General features: G+C 40.2%; 1 long non-coding RNA gene and 1 other non-coding gene across 3 annotated transcripts in view; both read left to right on the plus strand.

The window, feature by feature from the left end:
- The window catches only part of LOC141982762 (uncharacterized), a 44,013-nt gene that overhangs the window by 8,774 nt on the left and 22,325 nt on the right, over window positions 1–12,914 (plus strand). The gene's annotated exons all lie outside the window — the stretch shown is intronic.
- On the plus strand, window positions 36–151 carry LOC141983558 (U5 spliceosomal RNA). Its single transcript, XR_012638398.1, has one exon. It is a non-coding gene; the product is annotated as a U5 spliceosomal RNA (small nuclear RNA).

The following is a 12,914-nucleotide window of genomic DNA, read 5'->3' on the forward strand; positions in this document are numbered from 1 at the left end:
TCTGCCTAAAGTCCAGATCCTATGCATTGATCTGTTTCTGAAGGCTTCTTTTCAGAGCATATAAATCTTTCACTTTTTACTAAAGATTTTTGTGGAGAGGAACATTTATAAGTTTCTGTCCAATTTTTCAAGGCTTTACTTTGGTGAGGAAATTAAAAAAACACCCCCCCCCCCCAGTGTATTGCTGGCAGTTACAAGTTACCACACAGCTCTTTCTAAGGAAGAACGTTTATACTTAAGATAAAAGCATTACAGATAAAACATATACAAACAATACAAGTTCCTATACACATACAAAAAGTTTACCAAACCCTCAGTCATATGGGGCCCTAGAAGACCAAAGTCTTTCCAACCCTTCTGCAAGGGTTGGGCCCCCCTTGGACATAAGGTCCTACCCATTTGCTGGATCAGAAAGAAGTCCCTGAGTCACTTTAAACCCAGGGTTTTTTTTAAAACAAAAGCCGTGTCTTTGTCTGTTCGTTTCTGGAAAATACATTTTGAAACAGTATATGTGAGTCCCCCCAGGTGGTGGTCCTCTCTGGAGGTGTTTACAACCCGAGTGTTTCACAAACAAATTGATAATTTAGATAATAATAAGTCCCCACGACCAGATGGTATTCACCCAAGAGTTCTCAAGGAACTTAAACGTGAAATTACAGATCTATTAACTGTACTCTGTAACCTATCATTTAAATCAGGTTCTGTACCCAATGACTGGAAGATAGCTAATGTAAAGCCAATTTTTAAAAAGGGCCCCAGGAGTGATCCCAGGAATTACAGGCCGGTAAGCCTGACTTCAGTACTGAGCAAACTAGTTGAAACTATAGTAAAGAGCAAAATTGTCAGACACACAGATGAACATAATTTGTTGCGGAAGAGTCAATATGGTTTCTGTATAGAGAAATCATACCTCACTAATCTACTAGAATTCTTTGAGGGGGTCAACAAGCATGTGCACAAGGGGGACCCAGTGGATATAGTGTACTTAGGTTTCCAGAAAGCCTTTGACAAGGTCCCTCACCAAAGGTTCTTACGTAAATTAAGTTGTCGTGGGATAAGAGGGAAGGTCCTTTCATGGGTTGAGAACTGGTTAAAAGACAGGGAACAAGGGGTAGAAATAAATGGTCAGTTTTCAGAATGGAGAGAGATAAATAGTGGTGTCCCCCAGGAGTGTGTATTGGGACCAATCCTATTCAACATATTCATAAATGATCTGGAAACAGGGGTAAACAGTGAGGTGGCAAAATTTGCAGATGATACAAAACTACTCAAGATAGTTAAGTCCCAGGCAGACTGCAAAGAGGTACAAAAGGATCTCACAAAACTGTGTGACTGGGCAACAAAATGGCAGATGAAATTCAATGTTGATAAAAGCACAGGAATGCACATTGGAAAACATAATCCCAACTATACATATACAATGATGGGATCTAAATTAGCTGTTACCACTCAAGAAAGAGATCTTGGAGTCACTGTGGATAGTTCTCTGAAAACATCCACTCAATGTGCAGCGGCAGTCAAAAAGCAAACAGAATGTTGGGAATGATTAAGAAAGGGACGGATAATAAGACAGAAAATATCATATTGCCTCTATATAAATCCATGGTATGCCCACATCTTGAATACTGCATGCAGATGTGGTTGCTCCATTTCAAAAAAGATATATTGGAAATGGTTCAGAAAAGGGCAACAAAAATTATTAGGTGTATGGAACAGCTTCTCTGAGGAGAGATTAATAAGACTGGGACTTTTCAGCTTGGAAAAGAGATGACTAAGGGGGATATGATTGAGGTCTATAAAATCATGACTGGTGTGGAGAAAGTAAATAAGGAAGTATTATTTACTCCTTCTCATAACACAAGAACTAGGGGTCACCAAATGAAATTAATAGGCAGCAGATTTAAAACAAACAAAAGAAAGGTTTTTTTCACACAATACACAGTCTGTGCAACTCTTTGCCAGAGGATGTTGTGAAGGCCAAGACTATAACAGGGTTAAAAAAAGAACTAGATTTGTTCACGGAGGATAGACCCATCAATGGCTATTAGCCACGATGGACAGGGACGGTGTCCCTAGCCTCTGTTTGCCAGAAGCTGGGAATGGGCGACGGGACGGATCACTTGATTACCTGTTCTGTTCATTCCCCCTGGGGCACCTAGCGTTGGCCACTGTCGGAAGACAAGCTACTGCGCTAGATGGACATTTGGTCTGACCCAGTAGGGCCATTCTTATGTACTTTAATCACCCGCCACTGTTTTTAGTTCATGGTGGAGCTGTGCAAACCCTCCACCCTGGAGTTGCATAGAATCCCTGGCCCACAGTGATATATAGACCATTCATACACTTAATACAATGTAGTCCCCAAAGATATTGCATGCACTTGCAGAGGTTTTCCTCTGAAGCAGCTAGTACTGACTATTGTTAGAGTTAGGATACTTGACTAGAGGGATCCTAGGTCAAACCCAAAATAGCAATTCTCATGTTCCTACTGAGGACTGGAAATTTTGGTCTATCTCTATAAATTTTTTTGACTGCACAGCGTATCAAAGGTGCTCACACATTAATCATTGGCATGTTATTAAAGCTCCTGCAACAGGGGCAGATTTGTTCGACCTCACTGGTCAGAACAAACAGGAGAGTGTTTGAACGGCAGAACATGATGGTTGCTGTTCGTCATTTTGGAGGGAGTTGGCCTTCTGACACTTGTGTCTTTTCAGGAGCCTGTGGGTCTGTCTAAACAACCTGGGCTCTGACTCAAGTTTAAGCCCAAGCCCCCCCTGCCATCCGCTCTGAAATCAGTCTGACTCAGGTCAGGAACCCCTTTGGACTGGGGATTGCAAATCCTGCTAGAGGCAGTGTCAGAGCAATGAGTAGTAGCACATGGAACAGACAAAAGTACCTTGTGCATTCATCCACTCCAGTCCAGTTGCAGCCTGTGTGTATAAAACACACCAGAAAGGCCAAGGAGAACAGAAGGACAGTGGACAACCAGGAATAGTTGGCCATGCCATTTAGCAGCATGGACCTTTCATTGGTTTGGCACTGAGTTTGGTTACTGTGTTGTAGGTTTGGACGGCAGCTGGTCTGCCTATCTGGTCTTTACCTTAGGATGTAAATACATGTGTAAAATGAAGTGTTGAATTTGTACACAAGCCGGCAATAGCAAATTTTATTATATGTAATGTCAAAAGTGGCACAAACATTCATAAATGTCATCCTATGCTCATTCTTAAGGCTGTAATTCTGTCACAGAAGTCACGGATTCCGTGACTTTTCACGACTTCTGTGACTTTCACAGCTGCAGCAGCGGGTCTGGCTGACCCCAGGGCTGCTCGAGCAGCTGGCCCCTGGGAGCACCTGAGAAGCAGTCCTGGGGGCTGCCCAGGAGCCACCTGCGCAGGCCGCTGCTGTAGTGGCCCTGGGGCCAGCCACTCAGTTGTTCCCAAGGCCAGCTGCCTGGGGCCACCCAAGCAGTGGCTGATGCAGGAGGCTCAGGGACCACTCCAGCATTGGCTAGTGTGGCAGGCTCTGGGGATGTTTCAGCATAGGCTGGTGTGGTTGGCCCTGGGGAGCGCCAGAGCACCAGTCTCAGGAGCAGCCCCGGGGACTGCTGGAGCTGCAGTGTCCCCAGAGGCCATCAGGAGAGTGGTCCTTGGGGGCCTAGGAGCAGCAGGGCTGCTGGGGGCAGTCAGCCCCAACTGCTGGAGCAAGGGCCCCCCAGAGCAACAGGCCCCAGGACCAGAGATTTAGTCATCATGGTATTTGTAGTAAACGTCATGCACAGGTCCTGGGCCATGAATTTTTGTTTATTGCCCGTGACCTGTCCATGACTTTTACTAAAAATACCCATGACTAAATCTTAGCCTTACTCATTCTCAATACATTCACAATACAAATTTACAAACTGTCATCACAGTAACCCATAAACTGTGAGTTGAAGTACATGGACAGTATTTATAAAATTTATAACACATCACCATACATTTCAGGAAAGTGTATACAAAATTCATAAAAATAAAGTTATAACACATTTAAAAAAAATACAGCAGCTACCCCACATCCATACACAGCACAAGTTCAAATCTTGTTTCATGCATGGGACCATGCAAACCCATTATGTGGGTCCACAAAGCATGTGGATTCAGTGCCAGCCATGACAGGTGCACTGTCTGGCTGTGTGTACATGTTCAGAAATCCAGCACAGTCCTGAGTCCACTCTTGGCAAAAAAGTTCTCTATTATCCTTGCAGGCATTGTGCAGAATACAGCAGAACATATAATGCAGATAGCATTGATAACACTGGCATCTGAATTGTTTTAAACACAGTGCCAAAGGGATTTCAATCTGCCAAATGCACATTCCATCACACCCTACAGCTACTGAGTATATTGAACATTCTTTTGCCAGGTCCTCTGAAATCAGGGTCTGGTTTCATAAGCCATGGCAACACGGGGTAAGCAGGATCAGTGGTGACAGTGATCTCCACTGATAACATTGTCATTCGGTGGGAATAATGTCCCAACTTGTCCAGGAAGGTAAAGGCCTGATCTCAGGAATACCCTGGCATCATCCACCCTGCAAGTGGATCCCACGTTAGTGTCCATGATCTGTCCCTGTGCTCAACCAGGGCCTGCATAACAATGGAGTAGTCCCTTTGTGGTTTATGTACTCATGTGCTCCTCCCATCAGTGGCCTCAGGGCAATTTGGAAAGTCCGATCTCTCAAAAACAATAATTATTTCAGCAACATTTGTCATTTTCACCCGCATCTTTTGCAAGAGTTCTGTTCTCCTGATGGCATTCTCGAATCTATGAAGGATTCCTTACTCAAGTCCATTTCTGCCAGGGCCTTGTTGGAGTTCTTCAGGAAGCTGGTGTTCTTGACTATGGTGTTTCCTCTATTATTGTTTTAGTGGACCCTTTTTCAACCAGTTCTCTTTGCCGTTTTTGGTCACTGGAGGAGACATCTGTCATCTTAAATATTCTGGAACTCCAGGTTACCCACTTGCCACTCTTCTGGATGTGATGCCTTCTGGGGCAGCTTATTTTGGACTGCTGTGAAAACATGAAGGTCTATGTCAACAGGAAATATGGTATTGGGAGTGGCTACTTGCTGACTGAAGTCCTCCATTGGTGTCTTGGGCAAGAGTCCCACCTGCTTTCTCTCTGGGATTCTATAGGAAGACCTACTTTTCTACCAGATACATTGATCTTTTGGCAGAAGAGATGTGTACATTTCTGAGATCATTAGGGTACATCCCGGGAAAAAAAGTTTCTTCTTCTCCTGATAAAGGAGATCTTGCCAAGATCTGGAGAGATGAGGTTTGACAGTACTCTTTGACAGTACTTCTGTTTTCCCTAGGTAGACTGTCTTTCATTTGCCTTTTGATTTTCTTCCTAAATGTTCTATGCCAATTATCTTGCAGCAGCCTATATCACCGTCTGGTTTTGTTCCATAATTTGGCTCACCAGAGAAATGTAATTGGCACACATAAGACATTAAAAGGAGTCATATTTTATTTAGACAAAACTCAAAACATTTTGCCAGTCCCATACCTTTAAAGGGAAGGGAGCTGGAGATGGAGGAGGCTATGACAAGTAAGTAATTTGCCCTAGAGTTTTCCGTTGAAAAGACTTATATTCACCTATGTGAGTTACTCATTTGTTTACCTGAAAGTTAAAACATACCTCCAGTGCCAGCAAGTTTTTATTCTAAGGTTCAAGAGAGATGCCCAATGTGGCAGAGTGATGGATAACTTCATTACACAACTTATGAAGCTTTTCCTCCCTTTCCTAGTCAATCACCTTGCCCTGGTTAAGCCAGCTGATTTCTTCAGCATTAAAAATATGCAAAATTAACTTTTCACTCTACCATGCTAGAAAAAAAAGAGCCTGATCTGTTTGAAAAGGCAAGATTCCTGTTAGGATGTTGCAGATTGCTCCCTTCTTTGTGTCAGTCCAGCTGGTGCAATGCAGGGGGCAGGTGTTGATCCATGGTCTCACCTCCTCTCCACTTCTCTCTTTTCCATGTGATTTGGTCCCTGAAGGAGAAAGGATCTAGCAGTTGCTGCTCACAGGGGCTGATAGTATGATCTGTCCTTGAGCAGGCCATACAAAGGGGTTCTTCTTGCATCCCTCACTCCCCCATGCACCTGTGCAAGAACAGATTTAAGCCTGGCCGTTTAGATCAACATTGTCCGAATTCACCCCTAATTGCACACTCCTCAATTTCTGGTTATATGAAACACCTGGGGCCTGATTTTCATAAGTCATGGGCAGTGACAAAATCCTCTGAAGGCACAGGGAACTGCTGGTATTCAGCACTCCTGAAAAATCAGGCCCTAGGTATTTAAAGTTGGGCATCCAGTCACTGAGGCACTCCAAATTAGTGGAAGTTTTAAAAAAATGTTGGCCTTAGTCACTAACCTTTGAGTGCTTCAATTTGCAACCTTAATAACATTCTTTTAACATGTTTTAATGTGATTTATATCTATAGTAACCCAGGAAGGGACATCTGAATACTGATTATTCTGTATTACAAACATTTCTGTGAAGTGGCATAAATTATCAGCCACCGGGTTATGGACAGGCACCTTTTTTTGTATCACATCTCCTTATTCTTCTCTGGAATTTTAGCAGTTTTAAGATTTTATTTGGAAAATAGCTTTTTTGAAAATGAAAATAAAATACAAAAAATTTCATTTTTAAAAAGCGCCATTTTTGTGACCATTTAATTTATCAAAAATGATATCAAAACTGCTATTGAAATGATTATAAAAGATTTTCATTTAGTGAAATGTAGGTTTTCAGTAAAATAAGCATTTTATGACCATTTCTATAACATAATAAGTTTCAATAAGGTATTTTTTGCAAGCATTTGAAAATACGTCCTTTTCAAATTCTGAAATGGAAGCAATTTCAAAATTGTGAAAATATTTGCAATTTCAATTTTTTTATTTTTTAAAATGTTTTAACCAGATTTAAATGTCTGGTTAGCAGTTGCATATGGTCAGGTAAAAATTACTTCCTGTCACTGAATTCCTTTCTTCACTGTGGTGCATGACAAGTACAAGCTGTGACACATAGAGCAATCTCCTCGAGAACCCTTACTGAATTAAGCTTAATATCTTTGGAGTCCCTTGTAGTAAATGAATGGTTTATGTGTCCTTGTGGTCCAGGGGATGGGTAAATACAACTCCTCCAGGAACTGAGAACAGTGGTGAGTGATTACCCAAAGTCATGCAGGCTGTAACATCTCCAGAGAACCTCCATCCCCTGTAGAGGTTCACATATACTAGTTGAAACTGGATTCTCCAATGACCAACAGATAAAGAAAGGGTTTCTGGTGGTAAACTGACTTATGGCCTTCTTTCTGATCCAGCAAACGGACAGGACCTCTGCTCCAAGGGAGGCCCCAATCCTTAGGGAAGGGTTAAAAGGTCTTTGGCCCATGGATGCTGTCAAGGCTGATTTCCCACTCTGGCACTTTGAGAGCCGAAGGTGGGGGCCCGCAAGGATTCTAAAAATTAATACTGGCCACTCCAGGCCTGTATTAAACTCCCTAGGTTACAGTTTCTCTCTGACCTTGGATTGTTAGGTGCTGCCACCACTCAAATACAAAAAAAAAAAAAAAAAAAAACCCTTTGAAACCAGAAAGACACACTTGGGAATTCCTTTCTGTGGGGTACCCTCAAGCCCTTTCAACAACCCCCCTCCCTTCAGGGAAGAGCTGAGGAAGAAAAACAAAAGAAATCAGCTGTTGCCACCAGCTAATTAAACATATGCACAAACCTTTTAGGATACCAAAAATCCAATCCTGTTATTAAAAAAGGTAAATTTTATTAAAAACAAAAAGAAAGAAAATACATCTGGAACTTAGGCTTTTGCTAGATTTAAAAAACCCACTTACAAAATTTAAAAATGAAGAATAAACTTCCTGAGGTCCAGCTTAAAGGTTACAAGCAAAACAAAAAGCATTTGGGTTTAGCACAGAGGAGTCCACAAGCCAAGAAATAACAGAAATAAACCTAATTGTGTCTTTCTAAACATTCCTGATCTACTTACACATTTGGGAGTTCCAAATAAGTTCTAGGTATGATCTGATGATTTATGATCATACGTGCCTTAAAGCTTCTCATAGCATAACTGCTCCCTGTTCCCCCCTTTCCCGGAGAACACAACAGACACAAAAGGGAAGTTCCCCCTCCCCACCACCTTTTAAAAAGTTCTAGCCTTCCTATTGGCTCTTTTGGTCAGGTGCCCACTCCCTTTCCTTTACCTGGGGACTTTTTTAACCCTTTACATGTAAAGCAAGCAGAGAACAGCTACCAGGACGGACTTTATAGCTAACTGGCTGGGTGGGTATCCCTACAAGAGAGCTACTCCCCACCCTTCATTTATCATAGATGCCTCATAAGATTTGGGTTCTTGTCCTGAGCAAAGGGTGTTACGAACTTGAAACCACAGGAAACCCCTTGTGTAGTGTTTGAAGAACTGTTCACCTACCAGCACCCATGTTGGAGTTAGGGTGACCTCTGGTAAGCTTATAAGCATGTGTGTAGGCTGTTTTATTTGTTTTCAATATGTTTTATCTGTAATGCTTTCACTTTAAGAATAAAATATGCTCGCTTAGGAAGAGCTATGTGGTAGATTAAATGTGGTAATTTACACTGTTAAGAATCTCTGAAGAGATGGCAAAACAAGCCCGCTTAGGTAACCTGTCTTTTGCTGGGAAGGTCACAGTATAGGCAGGGAACTGTTCAGTCTGGAAATACCCTAGTCAGAAGAGAGAGAGAGACGCGCGTCTTCATCCAAATGAGACAATAGCTGGGAAGCTGTAAGCCTAATATGGGTGCCCTTGTTAGACTGTAGAGGGGGAATACAGGTACAGTTGCCTGAACTGTGGCACAAGCTACATAGCCTATCTTACCCCAGCTCCAGCAATTCATCTTATTAAAAAAAAATTAAAAAAAAAATCATCTGGTTTATGTGATGCTCCCAAGGAATGACAAAATAGGTCCCTTTCACCTGTTGATCTCTTCCTTAGTGTAGTGACTCTTGTCTTCCTTGCATATGGACTGGTTCTTCCTTCCTTTACATCACAAAGGTGTTCCCTCAAACTGCCCCACTTTTCTAGCTGGACTCAACTCCAGTATAATATTCACTCCTCATTGAATATTATGCCGGAGTTGAGTCCAGCCAGACAAAGGGGTTCTGTTTGTAAACAATAGTATCAAATGGGTTCTGTTTTTAAACAATATTCATCAGACTGTCCCTTAATTCTGGATTTCTGATCACAAATAGAAATTGATGTCTAAGGGCTTTGCTAATAATAACTAAAAGAAGAGGACATATACAGCTTTTCACACTAGACAAAATTTCAATATATTTTCTCCATCTCTTTGTTTTCCAAAGTGAAACTTATAGCCCTAAGTACATTTCCTTGGAATATGTACCGATTTTTATGTACTTCAGCAAGTCCTCCAGTCCATTGTACAAAATTCTTGAAAGAAATATAAATCTTTCTGGACTGAAAATGTCTCTTTTCCAATTTGAGTTAAAAAACTGGATTTTTACTTGAGACTTTCTTCCGTGCCATTGCTGTAAAAACTCCGATGTAACCTTCTAAACCCCCACCTTTTTAATCAGCTCTCACCTTTCTCTCCTTTTCCATATACAGGCATTTTAGACTTCTTTTTCTTTTTTTCTTCTTTTTCAACCAAAGACTCCTCCTTTGCAGCTGTTGCATTTGAGTACGTTGCTCTTCCAAAAAGGAACCCATCGAAGATATCCCATTTTTTTACCATTAGTCATCTTGCCATGATTCTTTTTCTTCAGATCCAAATAAGCCAATTGTTCTTTTAAAATTAACTGCAATGATGAAAATAAAGACAAGAAAATAAAATATTATCATTATTTAAAGTTTTACTATTTATTACTATAGTGCCTAACCTGAGATCTGGGCTGTTTTGTGCCAGGCATTGTACAAACATAGAGCAAAAGACAGTCATGGCCTTGAAAAGCTTGAAGTCTAAATAATGAATCATTTCAGGAAGAAAAAAAGTGAAAAGAAAGGCGAAAATGGCCATCCATAGAAAAAGCAAGCAAGGGGAGTACTGATGAAACAGTGCTCTTGCCACTTGCACATATCTAAAAGTGAAAGAGTCACCAATATCAGAACTTAAATTCATGTCTCAGATCTCTATTATATTATTGAGTGCTAAGGTTTGCATGAAGACTTTTTCATTAACCTATACCTTACCTCAATCTATCCGCCCAATGACTCCACATGTAAGGAGGCTGATGTGTATTCGTTATTATACTTAAGGGGAGAAATAACTATTCTGCCTGAACTAGTCTTTATTTCACACACTGTAAGGATAGTAAAATCATTAGTTGAGGTATGTTTGATTAAAAGCACTCCTTTTTGGTACGGCATACCCCATTTTAGAAACCTCTTTACTCCATCCTGGAGGTAGTGTGAAGCCAGTGTAAACCCATCTTTAGAGAATGGAAACATCCTGGATAGTAACATTTCTGCATTGCACCCAAGAAAATCCTTAATTTGAGCTGTTTATCTGACTTGTGGCCCACAGATTAGATGTGAAGATTTAGCTATTAATGTTTAAACTTGTTTTGCTCTTCACAATATATGTTTAGATAAATGTTTTGAACAAATCTCTTTCTGTTTGCCCCCAGATAGCCACAATAGTCAGGGCTTTCTACAACGGGACCAAGAGTTTGAATTAATATTTACACTCAAACTTTAAAAGTGCATGAGATGTTAATTAGGGACTTCACAGTGCCTCATATTGTAATGAGTGACATTGCAGCTTGAGAACAAAGCAGTTTTATAGGCACTTCCCCCTCCCCCCCCCGCCAAACTATCATAACTGCTTAGTTGAGTGAAAATGACTCCTCCTCAGACTTTTATCAACAGACTCGAGGGAAAAAAAATGAACAGATTTCATATTTAAACCACCATAAGACAGGTGCTATGAATTCAATATTCCCCATCTCATGCTTTAGGAAATATGAAAAAATAAATCTTTTATATAAGTTAGCAAAATAAGTGAATCATTTAATTGTGACTGAAGTCTTTTAACCTTTCAATCAAAAGTTTAAACTGCTATCCTAATAAGGTGTATAATGCCATTTTTCTAGTAGTGATGTATAATAATCAGAGAGTATGCTGGTTTTAGAAGAATTCTTTTATATAAAGTGAAACTGAAAATTCTAAGACATATAATGAGAAAATGAAGTTAATTAATCTCTGGAAAAATATTCTGACAGAATAAATGGGAAGGAGAAAACAGAGAATCAAGAATGCTTACAGGAGACCGTGGGTGATGGTTTACAGCAAATTAGACTCAAGTATGCAATGCAATATGGATAGCAACACAATCTGGTGAAATTTTGGACTTTATGTATAGAAGCTGAACCACAAAGAAATACAGGAAATCCCATAACAGATCAGACCGGTAGTTCAACCAATCCAGTAACCTGTCTATGACAATAGCCAACATCTGTAGTGGACAGTCATGGAGTGATTTGCTCTTAGGAAAAGATTTCATTTAATACCCTTCAGGCACTGTTTGATTTATGCCCTGAAATATGAAAGTTTATATTCCTTATGAACTTTTATTCTATCTACTTCTTATTGGGGATGTATATACTGTGAAATGTGTCTAATTCTTTAAAAAATATTCTACTAAGCTTTTGGCATTGATGATATTTTGTAGCAATGAATTCAACAGGTTATCTATGCATTACAGGGAAAAAAGTTTTTGTATAATTTTTAAATTGGCTTTCTTTCAATTTTATTGAGTATCTCCTTGTTCTTCTGCTCTGATATGGTGAATAAGAGCTCACACTTTACCTTCTCTTTACCATTCACTATTTTATTTATATCTTACAAGTTTTCTTCTAAATGAAATAACCCCAGTATTTTAAATCTCCACATGAAATTATATTATTTATTAAATAGCACATTTCTCGTCTGTGAACTCCTTGCATTTCTGCTATATCTTCTTTGAGATGAGTTAATCAGAAATAAGCACAGTATTCAGAATGAGGGCATAACATTGGTTGGAATTATTATTTATTTTTATTTTGATAATACCCAAAAGCCCCAGACAGCATCAGCACTCTTTGTATGAGCTACTATACAAACTTGTAGTAAGACATAGTCCTTGCCCTGAAGATATTAAAATCTGATTCCAAAAAAAGACATTAAAATTTGGTGTTCACAAATAATAGGATGGAGAGGGAAGGTAGGGCAAGAATAATATTGACAAAACTGAGTGGTTACAAAACTTGATGAATCTCATTGCATAATAGCATTACAAAAGAACTTAAGAACGGCCATACTGGGTCAGACCAAAGGTCCATCTAGCCTGGTAATCTGTCTTCTGACAGTGGCCAATGCCAGGTGCCCCAGAGGGAATGAACAGAACAGATAATCATCAAGTGATCCATCCCCTTCCCAGCCCATTCCCAGCTTCTGGCAAACAGAGGCAAGGGAGCCCATCCCTGCCAATCCTGGCTAATAGCCATGGATGGACCTATCCTCCATGAACTTATTTGAAATCCGTTATAGTCTTGGCCTTCACAACACCCTCTGGCAAAGAGTTCCACAGACTATGTTGTTTGGAAAAAAAACTCCCTTTTGTTTGTTTTACACTTGTTGCCTATTAATTTCATTTGGTGACATGTAGTTCTTGTGTTATGAGAAGGAGTAAATAACACTTCCTTGTTTACTTTCTCCACACCAGTCATGATTTTATAAACCTCAAACATATCCCCCCTTAGTTGTCTCTTTTCCAAGCTGAAAAGTCCCAGTCTTATTAACCTCTCCTCAGACAGAAGCCGTTCCATACACCTAATCAATTTTTGTTGCCCTTTTCTGAACCTTTT

This window comes from Natator depressus, chromosome 2 (assembly GCF_965152275.1).
Source record: "Natator depressus isolate rNatDep1 chromosome 2, rNatDep2.hap1, whole genome shotgun sequence".
NCBI lineage: Eukaryota > Metazoa > Chordata > Testudines > Cheloniidae > Natator > Natator depressus.